This window comes from Oncorhynchus mykiss, chromosome 16, assembly GCF_057628025.1.
Source record: "Oncorhynchus mykiss isolate SJ-2025 chromosome 16, ASM5762802v1, whole genome shotgun sequence".
In the NCBI taxonomy this organism is placed as follows: Eukaryota; Metazoa; Chordata; class Actinopteri; order Salmoniformes; family Salmonidae; genus Oncorhynchus; species Oncorhynchus mykiss.
This window is the reverse complement of record NC_143037.1, coordinates 45,197,828-45,224,556: the sequence shown is the minus strand read 5'-3', so window position 1 is coordinate 45,224,556 and position 26,729 is coordinate 45,197,828. Positions and strand designations below refer to the sequence as shown.

Genomic DNA, 26,729 nt, shown 5'->3' with positions numbered 1-26,729 from the left:
AAATCTGGGAGACTCCTAGATGTGAGAAATGTGCGGGAGGACATGAGACAAAGGAATGTGTAGTATCGGTGGGAAAGGTTGTGTGTGTAAACTGTAGGGCTACCCATGGTGCTGGAGATCAGAGGTGTCCGGTGAGAGAAAGGCAGGTTCAGCTTACCAGGATCAGAGTAGTGCAGAAGGTGTCGTATGCTGAGGCAGTGAAAGTAAGTAGTAGAGGAAGATGGGTCCAGGTTCATTGATCCTAAGAGGATCCCTGTGAGTAGGCAAAGGACCAAAGTGATAGGAATAACATGTGCTTCAGTAAGTTTTTTTAATTTTTTGGCATTCATGTTCATGGTTGTCAGTTGTACCGCAGGAATGTAAATCACAGAGGACAGAAGTTGTGGCAGCTGCAGAGAAGAACTTGGGTGTTTTAGATTTTACAGCAGATGAGTTACAAGATGTTTTGAACTTTAGTATCCTGTCCTCCCAGCCTGCTGGCCTGGAGTAGGATCCGATCAAGGTAGTGGAATAGTGGTTTTAATGGGTGCAGGGTTAGTTGGTAGGGCCATTTATTTTCATGAATTGCAATGAATTCATACTGGAGAATAGTAGGCTGATACACAGTCAATACAGTAGGTGGCGGCATGCACCTGTAACATTTGTTTGTGTACTGCCATAATACTGAAGAAGAACAGTTGTAATAACTGCTTTAGACTGGCAAATAGTACTGCTTTAGACTAGCAAAGTAACTATACTGAACCGAAATATAAATGTGACATGCAACTTCAAAGATTGAGTTACAGTTCATAAGGAAATCAGTCAGTTGAAATAAATAAATTAGGCCCTAATCTTTGGATGTCACATGATTTGGAATACAGATACCTGAAAAAGAAAGGTAGGGGATTTGATCAGAAAACCAGTCAGTACCTGGTGTGACCACCATTTGCCTCATGTAGCATGACACCACCTTTGCATAGAGTTGATCAGACTGTTGATTGTGGCCTTTGGCATGTTATACTCACTCCTTCAATGGCTATGCGAAATTGGTGGACATGCTCAATGGGTCACATGTCTGGTGAGTATGCAAGCCATGGCAAAACTGGGTCATTTTCAGCTTCTAGGAATTGTGTACAGATCATTGAGACATGGGGCTGTGCATTATAATGCTGAAACCTGAGGTGATGTTAGCGGTTGAATGGCATGATAATGGGCATCAGGATCTCATCACGATATCTCTGTGCATTCAAATTGCCATCGATAAAATGCAATCGTGTTCGTTGTCCGTACCAATACCATAACCCCCACCATGTGGTACTCTGTTCAAAATGTTGACATCAGCAAACAGCTCACCCACACAACGTTGTCTGCCATCTGCCCGGTACAGTTGAAACCGGGATTCATCCGTGAAGCGCACACTTCTCCAGCACACTTCTCCAGCCGTGCCAGTGTGCATTGAAGGTGAACATTTGCACACTAAAGTCAGTTATGATGCCGAACTGCAGTCAGCTCAAGACCATGGTGAGGACAACGAGCACGCAGATGGGCTTCCCTGAGACGGTTTCTGACAGTTTGTGCAGAAATTCTTCCATTGTGAAAACCCACAGTTTCATCAGCTGTCCGGGTGGCTGGTCTCAGTTGATCCTGCAGGAGAAGAACCCGGATGTGGAGGTCCTTGGCTGGCATGGTTACACATGGTCTGTGGTTGTGAGGCCGTTTGGACAATACTGCCAAATTCTCTAAAACAACGTTGGAGGCGGCTTATGCTACAGAAATGTACATTAGATTCTCTGACAACAGCTCTGGTGGACGTTCCTGCATTCAGCATGCAAATTGCACACTTTCAAACTTGAGACATCTGTGGCGTTGTGTTGCGTGAAAAAAACTGCAAATTTTCGGGTGGCCTTTTATTGTTCCCAGCACAAGGTGCACCTGTGTAATGATCATGCTGTTTAATCAGCTTCTTCGTATGCCACCTGTCAGGTGGATGGATTGTCTTGTTAAAGGAGAAAAGCTCACTAACAGGGATGTAAACAAATTTGTGCCCAACATTTTAGAGAAATGTTTTTTGTGCATATGGAACATTTCTGGGATCTTTTTATTTCAGCTCATTAACATGGGTCCAGCTCATTAACATGGGTCCAACACTTTCCATGTTGCATTTATATTTAGGAAGAGGTTGTCATTTCATGGATTCTGTGATGGAAGCAACCACATGAGCAAGTGGTAAGCAATTTAGGTCCCCAAATTTGTTTTGCACCAAGTCAAATGAAAGTATTGTGAAAGAGGTGTTATTATTGTATCTACATCAAAGTAGATCATTTTAAGATTGTTCTATACATCAGTTTGGGTCTCCTTACGCATTAATGGGAGGTACTAAATCTAGTATGAAAGTGCATCCTTGTAGTTGTGTGGGCTAATATAGGCAATGTTTGCCATGGTAAGTTTAGCCAATGGCCATGAGGTAAGTTGAGCCAATCAATGGTTCAGTCAATAGCAAGTTGAAATTGAAGGGTTTTCTTCCCAGGTGTAATGCAATGCATTATCGCTGGGATTTGAGGTAAGAACATGTCCTATGTTATGTGTGAAGCCTGTGTTAAAATATGCTTAGTGATTGAATTACAAAAAGGTCATGTGATATAAATATAGACATTGTTTTAAAAATGTAGTGGTAATACTCTGTACAGAAATTTGCAGGCGTCTTAGAGGCCTCTTAAAGCTGCATTATGTACCTTTTTGGGCGACCCGACAATTCAGACATTTTTTGTTATAGATATTTCATTCTCATTGAAAGCAAGTCTAAGACGCGTTAGATCTGTTCTATGCTTCCCGTGCTTAAATTTAGTTTTTGCATCTTTTACTTTGAGGTTTGGTACACCAGCATCAAACAGCTGCAAATATATTTCACAGCGGTTTAGATGGTAGAATGATTCTCTGCTACACTATACTTGCTTGTTTTGCCAAGAGATTATATTATTTCCAGGGATACACAACATCCTGAAATATGTGTAGATATGTTTGTGATAAAGAATAATATATTTCCCTTGACCGCGTGATGCTGAAAGTAAAAAATGACTAAATTTACGCCACCCTCCCACATATTGTTTTTCTATATTTAGCCTACTGCCCTAAAATGATAGCATATTTTCATTAACCTAAAAATGTAGACTCAAGGACTGTGCCCATTGTAGGTCCGTTGATTTTTAATGACCTGCAGTGAGAAATGGACAAATTACCTGTCAAATTATAATGCATGATTATGTATAATAAATGCATATCTAATTGTGAACATGACCCGCCTTATCCCAATCACAGCCAATGGCAAAATTGTGGATACTTCCAAAATAGAGTATGTGTGTGGACTCCCACCTTTTTGCGGGCGGTGCTCAAATGCGGAACAATTCAAATGAGCCTAAAGCTAATTATGCAGAAACAGTCTATTAGGTCTCCATAGTCAGCTGTCCCAATACTCCAAATCCCTCCCCTTACCCCCTCCTATCCCACACTCTGCCACCCTCTATGTTTTGGTCCTGAATTCTCTCTGCTTGTGTGTGTGATTTACTACGCGCAGCACTGAACGCAGTAGCCTAGATATTTTTCCATCGCAAAATCTAGCCATTTCTTAGGCAATTGTCAACCTGCTTAAAAGCCTACTCCCTTTTCATAATTATTGGGATTAAAATTATTGCAGCAATCAGACTAGTTCTGACTGCCTACGTACAGTGATTCTCGGGCATTCCCCGTCATGACCTAGCCCGCCCCTCTGGTTGAATGGATGGGAAACCTCATTAGTTCGACCATAGATTTTCTGCTGTGAACGTCGTCTGCAATCTGTTATAATTTTTGGGTTTACTTCGATGACGGATCTGTGTTTTCTGTCGTTACATTCGATGAACTATTGTCCATCTGGTAAATAAACGAGAAACGCAATACACTGGCACGCGTTAGGGTAAGTGACTTGTTATTTTGGTATACGATGAAACCATTGATTGAACAGAAACAATGTATCACAAATGTATCCAGTCCGGCAATATTTATTGAAATGCATCTGATCTCAACAATTCTTCTGATAGGCTACAGTTGATATGAAATAGCTGGATCAGGGTGCTGAGGAGGGGCTTTAAATCCAATAAATGATTTGAATGCATGTTAATTGTGCGCTTACCATTTTACATAGATATTCAGTGGCTAGTACTATGATTGGGACACAAACCCCATTGACCATCGCATCATATTTTTCAAGTAGCTACATGTGTATGCCAATATGTAAGTCAATCAACAATACACTAGTGTGTGAGGGGGGTGATATGTTATAAGGTGTTGATATACACTGACTATACCAACCATTAGGAACACCTTCCTCAGAACAGCCTAAATTGGTCGGGGCATGGACTCTACAATGTGTCAAGCGGTCCACAGGGATGCTGGCCCATGTTGACTCCAATGCTTCCCACAGTTGTAAAGTTGGCTGGATGTCCTTTGGGTGCTGGACCATTCTTCATACACATGGGAAACTCTTGAGTGTGAAAAACTCAGCAGCGTAGCGTTTCAGTTCTTAACACAAACCGGTGCGCCTGCAACCTACTACCATACCCTGTTCAAAGGCACTTAAATCTTTTGTCTTGCCCATTCACCCTCTGAATGGCACACATACACAATCAATGTCTCAAATGTCTTAACAATCCTTCTTTAACCTTTCTCCTCCCCTTCATCTTCACTGATTTGAAGTGGTTTTAAAAAGTGACATCAATAAGGGATCATAGCTTTCACCTGGATTCACTTAGTCAGTCTTTGTCATGTATACTCAGTGTATAGACCAGTCTCTGCCGGTGCCTATGTCCTATTTACTAAACTATGGGCTGTGTCATATGCTCAGGATTAGTGTTATCCCACTCAAGATGGCTGGCCCTCGCTTCATATTTGTCACCAAACCCACCAGCTCCATGTCATCTATAAGTCTTTGCTAGGTAAAGTCCCACCTTATCTCAGCTCACTGGTCACCATAGCAGCAATTGAATTTATCCAACACAGAGTTGTCATAGTCCTTAAGCATTTTTGCAATTCGTTCCAGTCATTGGCAGCAGAGAACTGGAAGGAAAGGTGGCCAAAGAGCAGTTGGCTTTGGGGATGACCAGTGAAATATACCTGCTGCGGGTGTAGCACGTACAGATCATTGCACCTGTACACAGCCCATCTGTAAATAGCCCACCCAACTACCTCATTCCCATATTGTTATTTATTTTTTGCTCCTTTGCACCCCAGTATCTCTACTTGCACATTCATCTTCTGCACCTCCATCACTCCAGTGTTTAATTGCTATATTGTATTTATTTCGCTACTATCGCCTATTTATTGCCTTACCTCCCTAATCTTCTACATTTGCACACACTGTATATAGACTTTTCTATTGTGTTATTGACTGTACGTTTGTTTATCCCATGTGTAACTCTGTTTGTCGCACTGCTTTGCTTTTATCTTTGCCAGGTCGAAGTTGTAAATTAGAACTCGTTCTCAACTGGCCTACCTGTTTAAATAAAGGTGAAATAATTAAAATAAAAAAAGATGACTTAGACAAATATTGACTCTTAATGAAGCGGTATCCTAGCATGTCTAATTCCTGTTTTTGAACATACGGAATGAATTATGTTTTCCCCAGTTGAGTATGGCTATAAAGAATAATGACATTAAACTCTGTTTCAGTGTTGAGATTTAGGGAGTGGTCTACACTTGAAGTAATGGGTTCGCCTCAGCCTCATGGCAATTGAATGTATCCAACACGGAGTTGTCATATTCCTTAAGCACACACACATAAGTTACACAGTATACATTCACTTTGTTTACGCCCTGCTGAGTGTGTTGTCTTGTACCTTTTTGATCTGCCTGAAGGCAAGATATTGTGTGAACAAAAGGCAAAAATCTAATCTGAAATCCAGAAATTCACCCAGAATTTAGAATCACAAATTTGCCAAGGAATTTCATTCTATTGAATTCGCCAGAAAATGGTCAACTGTTCATCGATTTATTAGATGAATTGAAAACGCATCCTAAATTGAATATGAACTAGGAACCATTCAGTTGTGTGTTCTGTGAGGATGAGAATGAATTTAGAGTGCATGAACAGTAAGCCTATATCTCTTTCTCTATTATTGAGGAATTATGTTGTTTGGCAGAGCATTCTGAAGCTATTAACATCTCTGTATAGGCTATATCCTTTCCAAAAATCAGTTAATCTGTCTCCCAAAATCTGACACGCAGATTTACGCTCCATGGATATTTAGTTATACCGTTGTAATGCCCCAAAGCATAAAATATGACGAGAAGAGCACTGCAGTCTTTTTAGTCGCCCTTTTATTTTCCTCCAGAAGATTTAATTTAAAATGTGCTTCTTTTGTAATAAAACAATGGGATATTTATTTCAATATGATTTTGCCGATTTCTTGGGAGCCATCCTCTCACTCTCTTACATGTCTTTTCAGCTGGCCAGTCAGGCATGGTGGTGAAACACTCGTGACTAACAGAATCTTCCCTGGCTGATTTGGGGGCCATTGTCGAAGGAAAGGCCTCACAGACAGAACTTAATGGCCCCTTGGAATCCTATGAAAGAATGTCAACCAGTGAAAGCTTTGGCGCTTCATGTTGGTTCCGATGAGATCACTGCAAAGTGGCTCTTGAAGCAGAAATTCCTGTCAATTGGTGGATTGGCCCCTTTTGTTCCCCCTATATACTGAATCACTCTGTCTGACAGGGCAGTACACTACACTGGGCCTGGCGGTAGTCAATGACTTGCTTGTTTCTGAAGCCAGGCGTCCAAGCCTTGAGAATGATCTGCCTCGGAAACAAGTTGTGACTTCCTTTCATAAAATGTCTTTGTGCTCATAATGAAAAAGTAAAATGGAAAGGGCATTTCGACAGGCCTTGTAGAACTACTTGAGGAGTGACTGCATTACCATGAATCTCACTTGAGGCCGTCTAATATGTACAGTTTTGACCCTATATTATTGTCTTGAATTGAAATGTTAACCTAATTTGGCTGTAGGACTCAAACTGGGCAAATAGAATGAAAACAGAACAGTCTAGTTAGTTTTCTAGTGAAGATCATTTCAGGTGAGTTGCTCCAGGTCACTTCAGGTCAGAGGAGGATTCATTTGAGGAAACGTCTAACTACTTAATTAGCGATAATATTATGAGTAGGGGTCTGGTTTTTGGGCCCGGGGAATAGGATAGAAATGATGAACAAATAGTGGGATGATGAAAACAATAAGCCATACAGAAGTATAGACGTGCTGTTTTGTTGGTCCAAGTAGAACAGCACAACGTTCCCTGATATCTGATGCCAACAATCCCCCTAAGTTTTGGCCTTCGGATGTATGATTCACAGTCACACTGCTCAGTGCCGTTGTATTGGTACTTTGGCTAGCTGGCGCGAGCACTGTGACTGTGACAGCCTCTGAACTCATTGAATTTTTCATGTGGCAGACGCACACTCCGACAGACACCAAACTTCTGTTGCTCTATCTGGCCCAGTTTTGGTGCTAATTAGTGCCCAGCGATGTTCAAGGGCAGCCATTTTAAGAGGGGAATGGAAATACCACCTGTTCTCTGTTGAAGCAGACTGTTTGGGGTACTATTTCCATAAATGGTGGAAGAGGACAACTTATTTTTCCTTTAATGCAGGCCTATCCTTTATTTAAACAGGGCAGACACATTAAGATTGACATCTGTTTTTAAGGTGATCCCTGGCCAAGTGAGCCCTGGCCATCTTCACAGAGTTGGGTGGGGCTGTCTAAGCCTCATTGTAATTTACTGACAAAGCTTCATGTAAAAGTGTGTTTGTGAACGTGTGTGTAAAGGGAACCAAACGTATGACCTGGAGTGTATTCCCAAGTTACAGGTTACAGTCAACTGAGCAGTTAACACCCCGCAGGATGTCACCTGAGTTGCATAAGTAGATTTACGTAAGGGTGCACAATATGCAAAAGTCAAACCATTTGTTAAATCAATGTTGTTAGTGTTTGGCTTAGCAACCACTGTATATGATAATAAGAATGGAAAGGGGTTGCACAGGTAGCTGCATTGAGAGAGGGCTGGGTGAGTGACTGCTATCTGTGGCTGTTCCTGTGGCTGGAGACATTTGAATTGAATATCTGATTGTGGTTCATTGAGCGGAATAGAACAGAGGAAGGACTGTGTCCTCCCAGCCCTCCCAGGGTTTCAGGCTACTGAGGCTAGTCACTTCCTGTTCTGGCCTAGCCTGCTCTGTGAACAGGGTGACAGGGGCCATACTTCTCATCTCAATCCCTCCACTGTTGCAAGGGAGTGTGGATGGGAGGGCTATCAGTCAAAAAATCTTGTATGGATATTTTCTTCTCACCCCTTTGCATTCAGAGGTGTCTCTCTGTCTCCGTGTCTTAATGCAGTCACAGCTGGGCCACTAAGTCAAGTTGTATGACTGCTTGCGGCTTGGGACTCACCTGGTTGATAAATACAATTTTGAGATGCTGGACCAGCCTTGGTCTTTGTTCCTGCCTGAAAATCACTATATTGGAATGGATTTTATGTAAATGTTGTATTGACAAAATTTGCCTCAAGTTGGACTTGCTGTCCTTTACCCTGTGGTTGTAAAATGACTGAAAAGACAACACAGAATCTTTTTTTTTTTTTTCTGTAAATTTTAATATGAGCACAAGAGGATGTAGGTAGATAACAACACAATCTCATATCCTCTCATTTACAGGGGAATGGAAACACACAATTCTCCTTTCTGGATTCACTGTGTGACTTTAGTGTCTATCGTAACAAAAGACAGACCACACCTGCATCATTGTGATTCCTGTGGGGGCTATTTGTTGACAACAACCACTACTAAGCCAGAGCAGGTCAAGGAGAAACAGATAGGGGAATTATCTGTGAGTGGGAATGGGTTCAGTCATGCTTGAAAAGCAGCCTTTATCTATAACTGAGAACCTGTTCCAGTCCTCACATGGACAGACGAGCAGTTTTCCTGAGTGGTGGCCTTAGTTGCCCCTGAATGCCCTGATGCTTATCTGTGTGAGTGCGAGAGCTGCTCCCTGGGGTCCTCTTCCTCCTCATCAGTCGTCTGAGCTGAGCAGCAGCAGCCACGCCCTGGGGACTGGAAGCTATACAGCTGGTGTATTTATTAGTGCACACTGTAGCAAAACATTATGCAATGAAAAGCAAAGCTAAGCGTTTCTTATTGGATATGTCCAGGTAGTCCCTCCCTGTTGCAGTCTGTTTTCTTCTATTTAGTGCCTAATGAACATGGCCCTGCTGTCCCCTACCCAAAGAAAGTTGCCCCTGTTCCTCACGCCTGAATGGCAGTGTTCATTTGAATATTGAAATCAGGCTCTGTGGTGAACAAAGGCTGATATAAAAGCAATGGAGGATATCGCTCCATTGATGGGGCCCTCACCCTAAAATCAGTTTTGGAAATGATATGTTTTGATGATCATGCGCAATTCCACAATAACAGAATTTTCACTTAAACATTGATTAAATAAATAAAAATAAAAAAAGTTTAACAAACCATACAACTCTGCACAAGGACTACTTTTAACAATTTACACAATTGTTTTAATATATACATTTATTAGAATGACTGTGCAGATGCAAAGTTTGGTAACAGTTTGTCCTCGTTTTCCAAAAACTCTGTAAAATATTTGCTCCGAATTAATAAGATTCAACGATGTCTGCTGAAAGAATGGAGGCATCGTTGAAAAAATCGAATCCAATGTAATTTGCCACGTGCTTCATAAACAACAGGCGTAGACTAACGGTGAAATGCTTACTTACGGGCCCTTCCAAACAATGCAGAGAGAGGAAAAAAATAATAACACAAGGAATAAATATGCAATGAGTAACGAAAAGTTGGCTATATATACACAGCGTAGCAGTAACAAGTCTGTGCAGGGGTACGAGATAATTGAGGTAGATATTGGTAGGGGTAAAGTGACTAGGCAACAGGATAGATAATAAAACAGTAGCAGCAGTGTATGTGATGAGTTAGTGCATAAAGGGTCAATGCAGATAGTCCGGATAGCTATTTAGTCTTATGGCTTGGGGATAGAAGCTGTTCAGGGTCCTGTTGGTTCCAGACTTGGTGCATCGGTAACGCTTACCTTGCGGTAGCAGAGAGAACAGTCTATGACTTGGGTGGCTGGATATTTTGAACATTTTTAGGGCCTTCCTCAGTGCCTGGTGTAGAGGTCCTGGATGGCAGGGGAGCTCGGCCCCAGTGATAAACTGGGCCGTTCGCACTACCTGCTGTAGTGCCTTGCGGTACGATGCCAAGCAGTTGCCATACCAAGCGGTGATGCAGCCAGTCAAGGTGCTCTCACTGGTGCAGCTGTATAACTTTTCGAGGATCTGAGGGCCCATGCCAAATATTTTCAGCCTCCTGAGGGGGAAGAGGTGTTGTCCTGCTTTCTTTATGACTGTGATAGTGTATGTGGACCATGTTAATACCTTAGTGATGTGGACACCGGGGAACTTAAAGCTCTCGACCCGCTTCACTATAGCCCCGTCGGTGTGTGCTCGGCCCTCTGTTTCCTGTAGTCCACGATCAGCTCCTTTTTGTTTTGCTGATGTTGAGGGGGAGGTCGTTGTCCTAGCACCACACTGGCAGATTACAGACCTCCCTATAGGCTGTCTCATCACCGTTGGTGATCAGGCCTACCACCATGATGTTGTCAACAAACTTACTGATGGTGTTGCTGTCGTGGGTTAACAGGAAGTACAGAAGGGGACTAAGCACAGGGGCCCCGTGTTGAGGGTCAGAGTGGCGGATTTGTTGTTGCCTACCCTCACCACCTGAGGGCGGCCCGTCAGGAAGTCCAGGATCCAGTTGCAGAGGGAAGTGTTTAGTCCCAGGGTCCTAAGCTTAGTGATGAGCTTGGAGGGCATTATGGTGTTGAACGCCGAACTGTAGTTTATGAACAGAAATCTCACATAGGTATTCCTTTTGTCCAGGTGGGAGTGGGCAGTGTGGAATGCAATAGAGATTGCGTGATCTGTGGATTTGTTGGGGCGGCATGCAAATTAGACTGGACCCAGGGTGTATGGGATGATGGTGTTGCTGTAAGCCATGACCAACCTTTTACAGCATTTCATGGCTACAGATGTGATACTACGGGCGATAGTAATTTAGACATGTTACCTTGGCGTTGTTGGCACAGTGACTGTGGTGGTTTGCTTGAAACATGTAGTTATTACAGACTGGGGCAGGGAGAGGTTGAAAATGTCAGTGAAAACATTTGCCAGCTGTTCAGCGCGTGCTCTTAGTATGTGTTCTGGTAATCCGTCTGGCTCCAGCCTTACTCACTTCGCTGGAAAGTGAGGTCACACAGTCGTCTGGACAGCTGGTGCTCTCATGCATGGTTCAGTGTTGCTTGCCTCGAAGTGAGCGTAAATGCATTTAGCTTGTCTGGTTGGCTCGCGTCACTGGGCAGGTCGCGGCTGGGTTTCTCTTTCTAATCTGTGATAGTTTGCAAGCCCTGCAACATCCAACAAGCGCCAGAGTAGGATCTTAGTCCTGGATTGATGCTTTGCCTGTTTGATGGCTCATCAGAGGTCATAGTGGGATTTCTTATAAGCGTCCAGATTAGTGTCCTGCTCCTTGAACGCGGCAGCTCTATCCTATAGCTCAGTGCGGCTGTTGACTGTAATCCATGGCTTCTGGTTGGGATATGTACGTACGGTCACTGTGAGGACAATGTCGTCAATGCACTTATTAATGAAGCCAGTGACTGATGTGGTAAACTCCTCAATGTTATTGGATGAATCCCGGAACATATTCCAATCTGTGCTAGCAAAATTGTCCTGTAGCTTAGCATCTGCTTCATCGGAACGCTTCCCTATTGAGCTGGTACTTCCTTTTTGAGTGTTTGCTTGTAAGCAGGAATCAGGAGGATAGAGTTTTATGGTCAGATTTGACAAAGCGAGGGCGAGCCTTGTATGCTTTTCTGTGTGGAGTAAAGGTGATCTAGAATTTTGACGCCTCTAGTTGAACAACTTTGGCATGCTGGTAAAATGAGGTATGACTGATTTCAGTTTCCCTGCATTAAAATCACCAGCCACGAGCGCAGCTTCTGATTGTGCATTTTCTTGTTTGCTTATTGCCCTATACAGCTCGTCGAGTGTGGTCTTAGTGTCAGTATCAATTTGTGGTGGTAAATAGACAGCTACGAAAACTGGTAAATAGTATGGTCTGCAGCTTATCAAGAGGTATTCTAACTCAGGACTTCCTTAAAGGGTAGGTAGCATAAATATAACCAATTGTAACATATGGATTTGCATTAGAATGCCCATCAAAAGTCCCAATGCAAAGTTACAATTATTATTACAATTAATTACAATTAAGTTACAATTACAATTATTACATAAAACTGATCAGAATGTGTGACGTAATATGAAGGACGGGCAAGCAGCCTATTCCCTATAATGTAAACTCCAACAGAAATACCTTCAAATGTATAACTTCAAATTGAACCAAATTGTTTGCTCTCATGACTACTGGTTTCAATTTAATTTTCTGCCAACTTAAAAGCAAATAATTTATGGTTACAAATCAGTTTGCAAGCTTGCTAGCCAAATAGCCTGCTAATTTTAGCCCAGACAGTTGCTATCAACACATAGCTTCCAGCTACATTAAAGTAAACCAAAGTTTTGGAAATATACCACGCAATCTAACCAGTTATCAAATAATGTCACTGGTATATGCTGTTATCTTGGCCAGAAAGCCAGCCAGCTAAAATCAGTTATTTTAGCCTAGCCAGATAACTAGCCTAGCTCATGGTTGACATAGTTAAGTAATAAACGAGAGAACAACTAGTTTTGACTGCATTTGATGTTTTTGAATAATAAAAGTTCTAAATATGCTTAGTTTATGACCAATGTTCCCTCTAATTTATTTTCAGCACTGAGCAAATTTCAGGTCTGCTGAGCGCAAACTTGAACGTTGTGAAAATTCTGTGCAACATTCAGCGTACGTTTACTGTAAACACTGAGGCTGAACCCGCTTTAAGTTACAGTTTCAGACAAAAGGTCAAGAAGGCTACTTTGGCTATTTGTTCATAATGTCAGCCTACCAGAGTGTTCTACCATAAAACATTTAGAAAATGTATCCCATAACATTTTATTATGGAAATGGCTGTTCTGTCCTTCAGCCTATAATAGCAGCCAATGTGTGGTGTTCAATGTAGGCCTACATTCCATGAGACTTTTGAAAAGAACATGCAGGGCTTGACATTAACCTGTTTATCCACTTGTCCTTCAGACAAGGAGGTGACTAAAAATGTTGTTTGATGCAATAAACCACTTTTTAAAAATTAAGTGCATTATTATTCCATACCATTATTACAGAAAATCAAATAAATTATGCTACCCTCTGCCTATTGGCTTCTTAGCCTATTCAAGCCCATTTAAAATACAACGCTACCCCTTTTAAGACCAAAAAAAAGCTCATTACCCGACTCGCTTTTCAAAGATGTCTAGAAATGTACACGTTTTGTGCTCTTGTAGGAAGCAATCCCTCCCCCATTGCTGACTACAAGTTATCTATAACTGGGCTAATAATTAACTAACTATCAACGGATATGAACACATGTGCACACGTTGCTACATGCAGCTCTCGCTTTAATCTCAAAACAAGCGCATCTACTCACGACCGCTCATGCTGTAAACACAGTCAAGTTCAAAGTGAATGGCACAGATCCATATATGGCAATGGTATAGGCCTATTGCAGCTCTGATTGGTTATGCCGCACCGGTCTGTGTAGCATTATGCCTACAACAAAATGTACTGCATAGTTTGTTTTGCTTCGGTATGTTGCGTTGAAAGTGACTAATATTGCGTTGATTCAATCACAATTCCAACAGTAAAGGGAAAAGCTATAGTGAATGTTTCTACTTTTGTAGAAATACTTTTTTTATTTAATTTGACCGTTCTGTTCTGCAGGATAGTTATTGTCTCATTGAAGAAGTGCTCTTGTCTGAATCCTCAAGAGGAAAATATAATCAAAGCTTTAATTATTTCCACGCTAATTACGAACCAAACACCGATTCAGTCGGTTCTATAATATATGCCATTTAGCAGACGCTTTTATCCAAAGAGACTTAGTCATATGTGCATACATTTTACGTATGGGTGGTCCCGTGACTCGAACCCACTAACCTGGTGTTACAAACACCATGCTTTACCAACTGAGCTACAATGGACCAAGTTCTAAATCCAAACATCCACTAGTCTGAAGTCTGTGTTGTTGATGAGAACAACGATCAGTCTTCCATTAGTTCTGCTTATTGTTTTTAAGAATGGAAACACTCCCGTAACCTTTTTCCTACTCTAAGTTATTGTAAAACGTTTCTATGGCCTGTGGCATCATGAACATCTATCCACATCCTGGGCATACGGTGTCTCTACCTGTACGGTGTCTCTACCCAGAGCATTCCTCAAGTGGGGTGTGTTAGTGGGAGAGGAGATAGGACCTGCCTTATCCTCCAATCTACATTCCACAACCATGACTGGGGCTGCCTCACTCTCTCTCACTGTTGTAACAAACCTGAATGCACAGACTACGTAGACACACAGCCCGCCCAACAAACCGACCCACTACACACACACACACAAACCTGGTTGTCTCATTCCTCATTCCTGTTGATGGCTCATACCTGTAACGGAGACTAATATTTGGGCTTGTGTGTAAGCACACGTGTTTAGAGTTACTGTGTACTGCCATTTTACATTTTTTTATTCACTTTTCCTGATGGAATTCTCCAATCTATTATAGACTATATATACAAAGGTATGTGGACACCACTTCAAATAAGTGGATTCTGCTATTTCAGCCACACAAGTTGCTGACAGGTGTATAAAATCAAGCACACAGCCATGCTATCTCTATAGACAAACATTGGCAGTAGAATGGCCTTACTGAAGAGCTCAGTGACTTTCAACGTGGCATCATCATAGGATGCCACCTTTCCAACAAGTCAGTCTGCCAAATTTCTGCCCTGCTAGGGCTGCACCGGTCAACTATAAGTGTTGTTATTGTTAAGTGTAAATGTCTGTCCTCTGTTGCAACACTCACTACTGACTTCCAAACTGCCTCTGGAAGCAAAGTCAGCACAAGAACTGTTCATTGGGAGCTTCATGAAATGGGTTTCCATGACCGAGCAGCCGCCCACAAGCCTAACACTTGGCTTTGCGCAAAGCCAAGTGTCGGCTGGAGTGGTGTAAAGCTCACCACTATTGGACTCTGGAGAAGTGGAGACGCGTTCTCTGGAGTGATGAATCATGCTTCACCGTCTGACGGACAAATCTGGGTTTGGCGGATGCCAGGAGAACGCTACCTGCTCGAATGCATAGTGCCAACTTTAAAGTTTGGTGGAGGAGGAATAATGGTCTGGGGCTGTTTTTCATGGTTCGGGCTAGGCCCCTTAGTTCCAGTGAATGGAAATCTTAACGCTACAGCATACAATGACATTCTAGACAATTCTATGCTTCCAACTTTGTGGCAACAGTTTTGGTAAGGCCCTTTCCTGTTTCAACATGACAAAGCCCCTGTGCGCAAAGTGAGGTCCATACTGAAATGGTTTGTCGAGAACTAGACTGGCCTGCACAGAGCCCTGACCTCAACCCCATCGAACACCTTTGGGAGGGATTGGAACGCTGACTGCGAGACATGCCTAATAGCCCAACAGTGCCCGACCTCACTAGTGCTCTTGTGGCTGAGTGGAAGCGAGTCCCCGCAGCAATGTTCCAGCATCTAGTGGAACGCCTTCCCAGAAGAGTGGACGCTGTTATAGCAGCAAAAGGGGGACCAACTCCATATTAATGCCCATAAACATTTTTGATGAGATGTTCGACGAGCAGATGTCCACATACTTTTGGTCTTGTAGTGTATATGTTTCCCTGATGGGACTTCAGATTTCAGAGCTACATGGATTTTTCTTAATGGTAACAGTACTAGGCACTGCTGCCTAGATCAGAAGTTAAATGGTCAAACCCCTGAGTTACTGAAGGATGCAGTGCTCTCGGGTCTCTGTGGATGCTGGCTGGTCAGATGTTAGCTCAGCTGCTCTGATGTTCCCTCCTTTTGAAATAAGATTGAAAAGTGCTAGAAGCATCATTGAAGGGTTATACTTCATAGAATCTCAGTGCCTTCTGTAGGCTTTGTAACATGTTTGCTAGTTTTCTCCTTTATTATCCTATATTTCTGCCCTTGTCATTTATGTTGCATAGTTTTGGTAATCTGTTCTGACAGTTTTTTTTTTATAATGTGAACAAGCAAAACCGTAGGGAAGAAAATACATTGGCTATATTTTCTAATACATTTCTATACGGATCGGTGTGTTTTTCAACTACTTGTAGTTGACTAGTTCAGTAATATTTGGGAAGCATGCAAAGAGGATGTTTTTCCTTGTCATGTGCCGTAATAGGCTGTGGATGAAATTGGAATATTTTATACATTTTCCTTTTAGAAAAAAGAAATCCGTGCACTACTCTTGATAGTAACACTGCTCTTTAATTAGCTTTACGTATCGGCCTCACGGCCTTCGTCATAGCTTTTGAGAGTTTTTTTGGGGGGGGGGTTTTCCTAGAGATCTTAATGATGAAATGCTGTGTATATTATGATGCGAATATGAATTATGTCCCCATTTCAGATTCATCTGACGTTTTTCTTGTGCTGTACCCAATGATTTATGAAAACTTGCTTGGTAGGTCGATGTCCTCATTGTGGTTTTACAGATGTGTTTTAATGTTTTATGTACACACTTTGTGAATATTTATGAAATGCACGTTGTATTTGGTAGCACTTATTTGTTTCTCCCTCGACTCCAACCCCATTCGATGCATGGAACAGATGTGGGTGGGGCTATGTCTACATGTAAAATAAAAAAAATAAAAACTGTATTTAACTAGGCAAGTCAGTTAAGAACAAATTCTTATTTTCAATGACGGCCTAGGAACAGTGGGTTAACTGCCTGTTCAGGGGTAGAACGGCAGATTTGTACCTTGTCAGCTCGGGGATTTTAACTTGCAACCTTCTGGTTACTAGTCCAACGCTCTAACCACTAGGCTACCCTGCCGCCCCAAAGGGTGCTAATTTTTAAAAACTCACAAAAGCTCTGACGGATGGCGGTGAGGCTGGTACATAAAAGCTTATTAAAGAGCAGTGTGCAGGTTTCTTTCTCATTTTATTCAACTGTTACCATGCACCTGCAAAAAAAAATGTTGCTCAGATGTGCCAAGTGCCTTTTGAATTATACATTTTCCTTTGGAAATCTCTTGAAAGGATTGGAGAAAGAGACAGCAAAGGAGAGAGTAAGAATTGGAAAAAGCTAAACCCTTAGAATGATGTTTTTCTTCTGCCTCACTCTCACTCACTCTTCATGTCCCTCAAACACATGACCACAGATCATCAGTCTCTGTGCACATAATAACCATATTCAGATGAAGGGAAAGAGATGGGGAGGATATGTGATTGTTTGGGGGCAATGGCAGAACAATATAGGGTACCCAAACATTATACATACTTCTGGTAAGGCTTCCAGGATTCCAAAGTGACGCTATGGCAGAGCAGATTTTAAACAATTCAACACTAAATCAGCCATTCTATTCTTAGTGTAAATATACCATATACAATATAAACAAAATTGATCTGCTTATGGTCTATAGAATGCACACACAGGTCACTGCAGTGCAGTCCCGTTTTATTTTCATTGCTGAGCCCCAGATGCTTAAAGGCCCTGTGCAGTCAAAAACATAAATTTCCGGTTGAAATAATACTGTGACATTTATGAAAACGCCCTTTTAGTGTAAGAGCTGGTTGAAAATACTGATTTTGGGCATGAGAACTGGTCCAACTCCTCTTTCTCAATTCTCAAACAGAAATGGGATGTGCCTTTGAACTACTAATGTGTTATTCTGGTCATGTGCGACGCAACTGGCATAGCCAGTTCGTTAGCTAAGCTAGCCACTTGTAACTAGATGTCGACTGAGTATGATTTTTCTATGCCGATACCGATTAATCGGCTGATTTTATTTATTTGTAATAATGACAATTACAACAATACTGAATGAACAGTAATTTTAATTTAATATAATACATCAATAAAAATCTATTTAGCCTCAAATAAATAATGAAACATTTGGTTTAAGTAATGCAAAAACAAAGTGTTGGAGAAGTAAATGTGCAATATGTGCCATGTAAAAAAGCTAACGTTTGAGTTTCTTGCTCAGAAGATGAGAACATATGAAAGTTGGTGGTTACTTTTAACGTGAGACTTCAATATTCCAAGGTAAGAGGTTTTAGGTTGTAGTTAATATAGTATTTATAGGACTATTTCTCTCTATACCATTTGTATTGGATGTTCTTATAGGCATTATAGTATTGCCAGTGTAACAGTATAGCTTCCATCCCTCCTCACCCCTACCTGGGCTCGAACCAGGAACACATCGACAACAGCCACCCTCGAAGCAGTGTTACCCATCGCTCCACAAAAGACGCGGCCCTTATAGAGCAAGGGGAACAACCACTCCAAGTCTCAGAGCGAGTGACGTTTGAAACGCTATTAGCGTCGTTAATTGGTCATTAATATAGTTGAATCCGGAAACTATCATTTTGAAAACTAAACGTTTTTTATTTCAGTGAAATACGGAACTGTTTGGTGTTTAATCTAACGGGTGGCATCCCTAAGTCTAAATATTCTTGTTACATTGCACAACCTTCAATGTTATGTCATAATTACGTAAAATTCGGGCAAATTGGTTCGCAAAGAGCCAGGCTGCCCAAACTGTTGCATGTGCCCTCACTCTGCGTGCAATGAATGCAAGAGAAGTGACACAATTTCCCCTGTTAATATTGCCTGCTAACCTGGATTTCTTTTAGCTAAATATGCAGATTTAAAAATATATACTTCTGTGTATTGATTTTAAGAAAGGCATTGGTGTTTATGGTTAGGTACAGTCATCTAACGATTGTGCTGTTTTCGCAAATGCGCTTTTGTTAAATCATCCCCCAGCGTTGCATCGATTATATGCAACGCAGGACACACTAGATAAACTAGTAATATCATCAACCATGTGTAGTTATAACTAGTGAGTATGATTGATTGATTGATTTTTATAAGATAAGTTTAATGCTAGCTAGCAATGTACCTTGGCTTCTACTGCATTCCCATAACAGACAGGCTCCTCGTGGAGTGCAATGAGAGGCAGGTGGTTAGAGCGTTGGACTAGTTAACTGTAAGAATGCAAGATTGGATCCCCCAAGCTGACAAGGTGAAAATCTGTCGGTCTGCCCCTGAACAAGGCAGTTAACCCTCCATTCCTAGGCCGTCATTGAAAATAAGAATGTGTTCTTAACTGACTTTCCTAGTTAAATAAAGGTATAATTGTTATGAAAACTTGAAATCGGCCCTAATTAATCGGCCGTGCCGATTAATCGGTCGACCTCTACTACGTCCAGTGTGTGACGATTTCATTTCACAGGATTTGTTTTTGATCGGAAGCTGTAGAGATGGGTAAGAAATGGCACTTCTGTAGCAAAATATCATATTCCTTCAATTTTTCTTTAAGTATTACATTCCCTGATGTGGTGGTGCATTGCTCAGTTATACAGTTTAAAGCTGTTATTTTTACCCAAAGTCTACCTTTAATAGAACAATAAGAAAGAGTTCCAAACCTTTCAGTTTTCCCTTTCCTACCACTCATAAGATGTCAAACACCCGGGGGCAGCAGCACATCAACGGTACCACTGATGCAACTCATCACTATGAAGTTGTGCAGCTGTTCCTGTATGCCAGTGATCATAGAGAGGCGTGATCACTTCTCCTTTGACACCTTGCATCGTATTTATTTACTTTCTGAAAATAGACACGCCTTATCGCACCATGCGGTTAAGTTTGAACCAGGAAGCTTCAGCTGCTATTATGTTTCTGCTCGTTCTTTTCAAAGCTTTTTACTGATGCATCAAGGGTGCATCGTCGCTTCAATCGAGCGTCTAAATATTTTCCCATAGCCTCTCCCCCTCCATCAACGCCTCTGACATCGCATGGCCTTAGTGGATGACGAGAGTAGCCAGCGTAACATCATTGTTTCCTTTCATTTTTATCATAAGTAAACTGATTCAATAAGACAGATGAGCTCGTTTTACAACGGAAAAAAACCCTAGTGAGTTAGGGTTGGAAGAGGAACTGCCAAGATGAGTTGGAGTTTGATTACCTGTTTGAATATGAACCACATGCCATATTCGTGCCCAGTAGCACATGTCCCAGCAAAATTATTGCTTGAGAAATTGATGTTTCCTAAAAAAGCTTTCCTAAAAATAAATTAAATACCATTTTAAATTCTAAAACGAGCATGGTAAGGTACATATTTGTTACGCACAAAAAAAAAATCATCTTTAATTGGAGATTCTGCTGAATTACATATCGATGAACAATCTCTTTAACATCCTTAACTCTCAATGCAGGAGAAAGTGACTAAGGCTTTGGGTTGCTTGCTTCAGTCTCTTCTATATTTATCTGAAGATATTTTGCTAAGATAGCAGCCGTGAATCCTGAGCCCTGAAATCAAACACGCCTTTGTATAGACTGTTTCACAACATTACTGTAACTGAATAAACTGCTTTTACAACAGCCTAATCTGTATGGCTTCTAGAGCTGACCCCAATTTTTATATATATATATATATATATATATATATATATATATGTATGTGTGTCTGTGATATATATATATATATATATATATATATTAGTACCAGTCAAAAGTTTGGACACACTTAATCATTCAAGGTTTTTTCTTTATTTTTACTATTTTCTACATTGTAGAATAATAGTGATGACATCAAAACTATGAAATAACACAGATGGAATCATGTAGTCACCAAAAAAGTGTTAAACAAATCAAAATATATTTTAGATTCTTCAAAGTAGCCACCCTTTGCCTTGACAGCGTTACACACTCTTGGCATTCTCTCAACCAGCTTCATGAGTTAGTCACCTGGAATGCATTTCAATTAACAGGTGTGCTTTAAGTTAATTGGTGGAATTTATTTCCTTAATGTGTTTGAGCCAATCAGTTGTATACCAGTTAAACGTTTGGACACCTACTCATTCAAAGGTTTTTCTTCATTGTTACTATTTTCTACGTTGTAGAAATACTTATTTATTTTTGCCCATCTCAGTGAACTAATCCATTGCGGAGGCCTAGACTAAAAGCCAATTTATGCTTGATCCAAAAATGTGGTCAGAGACTCCATATGGAGGGTGTGACACAATTGTGGAGCTTCCAGAGGCATGCAGAGGCCAAATCGAGCTCTGTACCACATCGCCATGTGCCTCCCCAATTTTGAAAACAATGCCAAGGGCTCTGTATAGCTCCGCACTGGCATGATTGGTTGACCCTAGGTGGGGGCGTTTCATCCTGTATAAACACAAACTCACTTCTGACTCCAGCTAGGCACTGCTCCGTGAAGCGCAAGAAGTATGAATGCCTTGATTTCTGCGGAGGCCATTTCACCGTAAATTCTGCATCGCCAATGCAGACATAGGATTGACCATGTGCCCAGATGCCCAATGCACTTCTTTCTCCAGAATGCGCTTTCTCCCGCAAATTTGTGCATATTCATTGTTTCATAACTTCATTGTGTGAATTGTTTGTGTTTTGATTGTTTAGTGTACATGTATTCCCCCATCCCATGTAGTACATTTACCGTTAATTCCTCTAACTTCAAATCTACAATATTTCTTACTTTGGTCATGGTCATTTCTTTTAATGCATTCAATATTATTCCATAATTCTTCCTGTTCTCATTGTCAGAGTGGACACGTTGTTTGCAGAGTGCACCACCTATGCTACACTTGTGAGAAACAAGTTTTTGTTTGATTTAATTCCACTTTTGAGTTCTGTCAGTTCAGTCATTGTCTTTTTGTTTGCAGTGCTCTTGCGAATAGAAGTAGGCCTATAGGCTACATGTCCTGCGTGCAAATGTAGGCATATAAATGTGCCCATTTGGGGATTTGATAGTATTTCTTATTTTTCTTAACCCACCACTATTGACCTGTGGAGCTTCTCAAAGTAATGTTTTCTTCACTACAAATTAAGCAAATTAAGTCAGTTTGTACATCCATTGAGAATTACACTAGTTCCTCAATGTATTAGATTTTTATTAGAGCTCTCTCCCTTTCGATAACCATTCAGCGTGAAAGGGAAAAATGTCATGCTCTGATCCAGTGGAAACGTCATAAAATAGGCTTCTTATCAGTGCTTGACTTGGATTGAAATCGGTTCTGGTAATCGTTTTTGGTGCTGCTACTGTTTATATTATTGTGCAGGAGCTTCACAATACTTTTGAGCTAATATTCTATAAGAGGAACAGGAGCACAACAGAAGCTCCTGCCCAAGTCAAGCACTCCTTCTTATCCCTTGCGCAAATAGTCTACAGCTGTGTCTGTCCCGAGCTCACTGGCTCAGGAAACTCTGAGGGCCCAGAATATTTTATACAATGTTGCAAGTTTGCTAGTGCAAGCTTCTGCCAGACCCAAGTTAATGGTTGATACAATGTTTCAAGTTCGTTGCAGATAAGCCATGTGTAGCCAATGCGATTTATAGGATATTTATTTTCATCTGGATATTTTGTCCCTGCAGCTGCAATGTAGACTATTTTTAAACAGTTGGCAATGGCAGTAGAAATTACTTTTTAGGTTTATCATTTTCATTTAGATTTGGATAGAATTTTGATTAATCACGTGACAATGATTTTGAGATACGAAGATGTTATTATAAATCAATTGAAACTGTTTCATGGAACTTTCCATATGTAAACAATAGAAACTGGAACGCAGATCAGTAGAAATGGTAAGATATAAATTGGCATTCCACATTTAGAAAGGTTGTCGAGTCCTTGTGTAGCCTGTTACCGGCAACTTCGGGAGAGTAATGGCAGAATCTGCAAATGCCAGCAGGAGCAGGAAGAGAATAGTTGGGTCAGGTGAAGTTAAAAAAAAAAATCTAGATATCTGGCACCCTCTTGAGGCATCAAACCATAAGCTTAAAGCATCAGACAAGCTCTCTCTAATATGTGTATATATGTATATATATATATGTATATATGTATATGTATATATGTATATGTATATATGTATATATGTATATGTATATATGTATATGTATATGTATTTATATATATGTGTATATATATATGTATATATGTGTGTGTGTGTGTGTGTGTTTGTAATTTGATTTTATTAAAATACACAGGGTGTGTCTATATATGGAAAAATACAATTTTGTTTAATTTTCGAGTAATCGATTGGTCAAAAGAACAGACTACTTTCGGTCTACCAAGATTTTTTTTTTTTTTTGTCGGGGACAGTCCTAGTGGCTTCATGACTGCTTTGAAGCTGTCCACATCAGTAGTGTTTTTGTTTGCTACCTCCTTATTAGTTAAGCAATGATGATCACTTTTGGCACTCTAGGACTTACCTCTTTTTGATAGTCTCGTGATTCAAAACAGTCAACCAATTTTTGCTTTTCAATTCCAAAATCAGTCAACAGCTTGAACCTCTTACAGAACCTCAGAGACGGAAAGAGTCATATTTTGTAAATCCACTTCCCAAACTTGTGTAATCTAACCATTTTTAATTCTCCATGTCTGTCTCTTAAGAGCCTCTTATAAGCCACTAGGCATGGTACAGCAAAGTCTGTGTTGGGATGGTTGTAGGCCTATGGCTCAGTCAGTCAGAGTTGCGTGGGAAACAGTGCTGTGCTTCTGTCTAACATGGGATTGTACCTCGGTGTGGGCTAAATCTGTGGATGATTCACACACACAGAGCTGCTGTGGGACTGGGGCTCGTCTCCTACTGTGTGTGGCTCAGATCAGATGGGCGAAGCTTGCCTGGGTGGGAGGCTCACTGCAGGGATGGAGAGAGACGGGCGTGCTGCGCGCTGCTAGCTTGCTTGCCACACTCTCAATTTGGTTACAGAATAGTTGTCCTGGAATGACTTTGCCTCTGAATCATGGTTGCAGAGAGCAGTGAGGGCGCTAGAAGTTGCTCCTCTCTACTCTTGTAACGCTCTCTAATTTTGTGATGCACAATATTGATGTGTCCTTTGCTGAGTGACTTGACTGAATTATAAGAGCATAGAGAATGTGGAGTGGTATAAGTTTGTGCTTTGAGAGATGATGTGGGGTGGTTCTGCTAGGGAATGAAGAATGAGTGAAGGAAGGAATGAAGCAAGGGAGAGATGATTAAAGAAAGCAAAAGGAGGGTTGAAAAAGTGAAAATATCCTACTTTTTTGTTGCTCTACGGTAAGTGAAGTACCTTTTCTATTTTTTTACACTCCCTGCCTCCATGACGTCACAGGAACTGTCCTCTGAACTAATCCCTTCTTATACAAAATGGCCCAGATTATTTTTTGAGTTGAGCCTAAATTCCCAAATGATTTAATATGTGTTGCAGTGAGATTAAGAACTGGTGATAACAGGCCTTTAGAAAATCCATGGATCTGGGAACCCTGCCAGACCAGTGGCTCATTTGTTGTTGTGAAGTCGTAAATATGAAAGGCCTGCCTGAAGAGACATGGTTGTAAAGGCCAACCAGCCTCAGCCTCTGAGGCTTTTTTGAGGGCGAGAGAGCTGTCACTCGCGCTCATGGTCACACTGACCGGATGTTTTGTTTTAAAACTGAAGGTGATGTGAACTTAGATTGGGTTAAGTTCACATCACCACCCCCCTCCCCCCCCTCCCCAAACACACACATACTTGAGCAGTGAACGGGAACAGGACTCTTCGCAGTACAGTAGACTCTTAAGAGACTGCTGGGGAAAGGAAAGTGGGTAAACACTGCGTCCCAAATCATAGCACTGCCGCAACGCGTAATGTTTTACCGCAAACTCTGCACCAGAAGCAAACTCCTTTCTCTGCTACTCTTTCGTCCGAATGAGGCTACAATACATTGAGTTTCCCAAATGGCACCCTATCCCCTATGTGGTACATTGCTTTCGACCGGAGACATATGGGCCAATTTTTAAAGGGAATAGGCTGCCATTTGGGATGCAGGCCTGTGTTTTTACAGGACTCTCTGGAGATCAAACATAAATGGAAAGAATTTTCCGGGTGATTTCACTTCAGTCGCTCTCAGGACATGACCGGCATCCAACCTGATAGCTCCGAGACAGCCAGGGAGACTTCCCTCTCTCTCTCTTTCTCTCTTTATCTGATAAACTTGCTGCTGTTTTCTGCACGTTTCTCTGAAAAAGAAAAAAAGTGGGTGTACAAGTGCATTTGGGCCGTTGCTTGTGGAATGCCAGTGTCCTCTCACTCACTCTGTCTGTAGGGGAGATTTGCTGTTGGGTGCCTTCTCGTATTTAGCACACTGCGGCAGATGGCTTTGTCTAGGCAGGATAAGATATGTGCTCGCTGCATGTAGAAGTCCGACCGGTATATCCCGTCTTTCAATTTTGTTGTAGCCATCTTGCTCTGTTACAGCTAGTCTTGACTCTCCAAATGGGATGTCATCACGGCATAGCTGAACACGATTACAGAATTGATGTTGATAATCTGGAGAGAAGAAGCAGACAGTGGGCAGTGACGCAGGAAAAGGAGGGCCGAGCCAAAGCCTCCCACTTTCCTTGCTTTCCCTTAAGTAATTACTTAGAGAGCATTAAGATGAAGGAATACATCCAGGGCCTGATCCATGGCTGTGTCTAAAAAAAAATTAAAAATAAAAGTTACATCTGTAGCAGTCAACTCCTCGCTTCCTCCATTCTTGTTTCCTCAGTTCCTCACCAAGCGTATTGGAGGAGGGACCTTAGATCCTCTCCTTCAATTCACTTTGAGAAGAATTGAGGAAGCAAGAATGACAGTCGGTAACTGTTTCGGACACAAGACCACATGCTGCAATGCTGGTCTAACTTGCCCTCAACCTTCTTTTTCTCAGGGAGTTGATGTGGAACTTCTGCCTAAATGTGAACATCGTTGAGCAATGACATGAAACCGAAGCCTCAGATATTTCACCCATGATCCGACCTTTCGATACTTGATGTACAGTACCCTAGTGTTTTGATATGAGTATTTATCTGAATCCTTCCTTAGCATTCCCAGTTGACTATACCTGTGGCTCAGACTTGTCTCCAGCTGATAACGATATAGTAGTAGCCTGGGAAGCAGTTCACATGTTATGTAACAGGACAAGAGTTGAGCTATATGTTGATTTGTTGTTAGAACCTATGCGGTAAAATCATGGATTGGCCACAAAACGTCCGGGCCGATTTTAATTTAAAGGAAATGCATAAAGAAATACTAAATGAGTAACTCCGTTGGGGTTTCAACTTACTGAGAGTTATAATGGTAGAATACACAGGTTATGTCAGTCACTGACAGTCACTCAATCAGCCCATGTCAGCTAAACATTTTTTAGGTGAGTAAATTAGTTGGCTAGACGATCAATTTGTAGTAATCATGGACGAATTAGCGACCGATTATATAAAAAAACTGCAAATGTTTCTCTCCAACCTATGGCAAAAGGTGTACAATTGCAGCAATCCTGCTTTAAAACTACAACATTTTCTTTACGCCCCATAGCAAAATGTGTAGAATTGCAGGAAATTCACAACTTAAATGTTTTGTTCGCAAGGTGGGGGTGGGCCCAATAAATTGTACTTAGGGCCCCCAAAAGGCTAGGGCCGGCTCTGACTGCATATTTGGGTATGCAGACCAACGACC

General features: G+C 41.4%; 1 protein-coding gene across 4 annotated transcripts in view; it reads left to right on the top strand.

The window, feature by feature from the left end:
* The first annotated feature begins 2,458 nt into the window (after positions 1-2,458).
* The window catches only part of LOC110492053 (SRC proto-oncogene, non-receptor tyrosine kinase), a 47,818-nt gene continuing 23,547 nt past the window's right edge, over positions 2,459-26,729 (top strand). For 2 of the 4 annotated variants that reach the window (XM_090202884.1, XM_036946943.2), the window contains exon 1: positions 2,459-2,539. The gene's annotated coding sequence lies outside the window, so the exon portion shown is untranslated. Of the gene's footprint in view, positions 2,540-3,481; positions 3,929-26,729 lie in introns of those variants that run through there. The other 2 variants (XM_021566030.3, XM_021566029.3) reach the window with 1 other exon arrangement.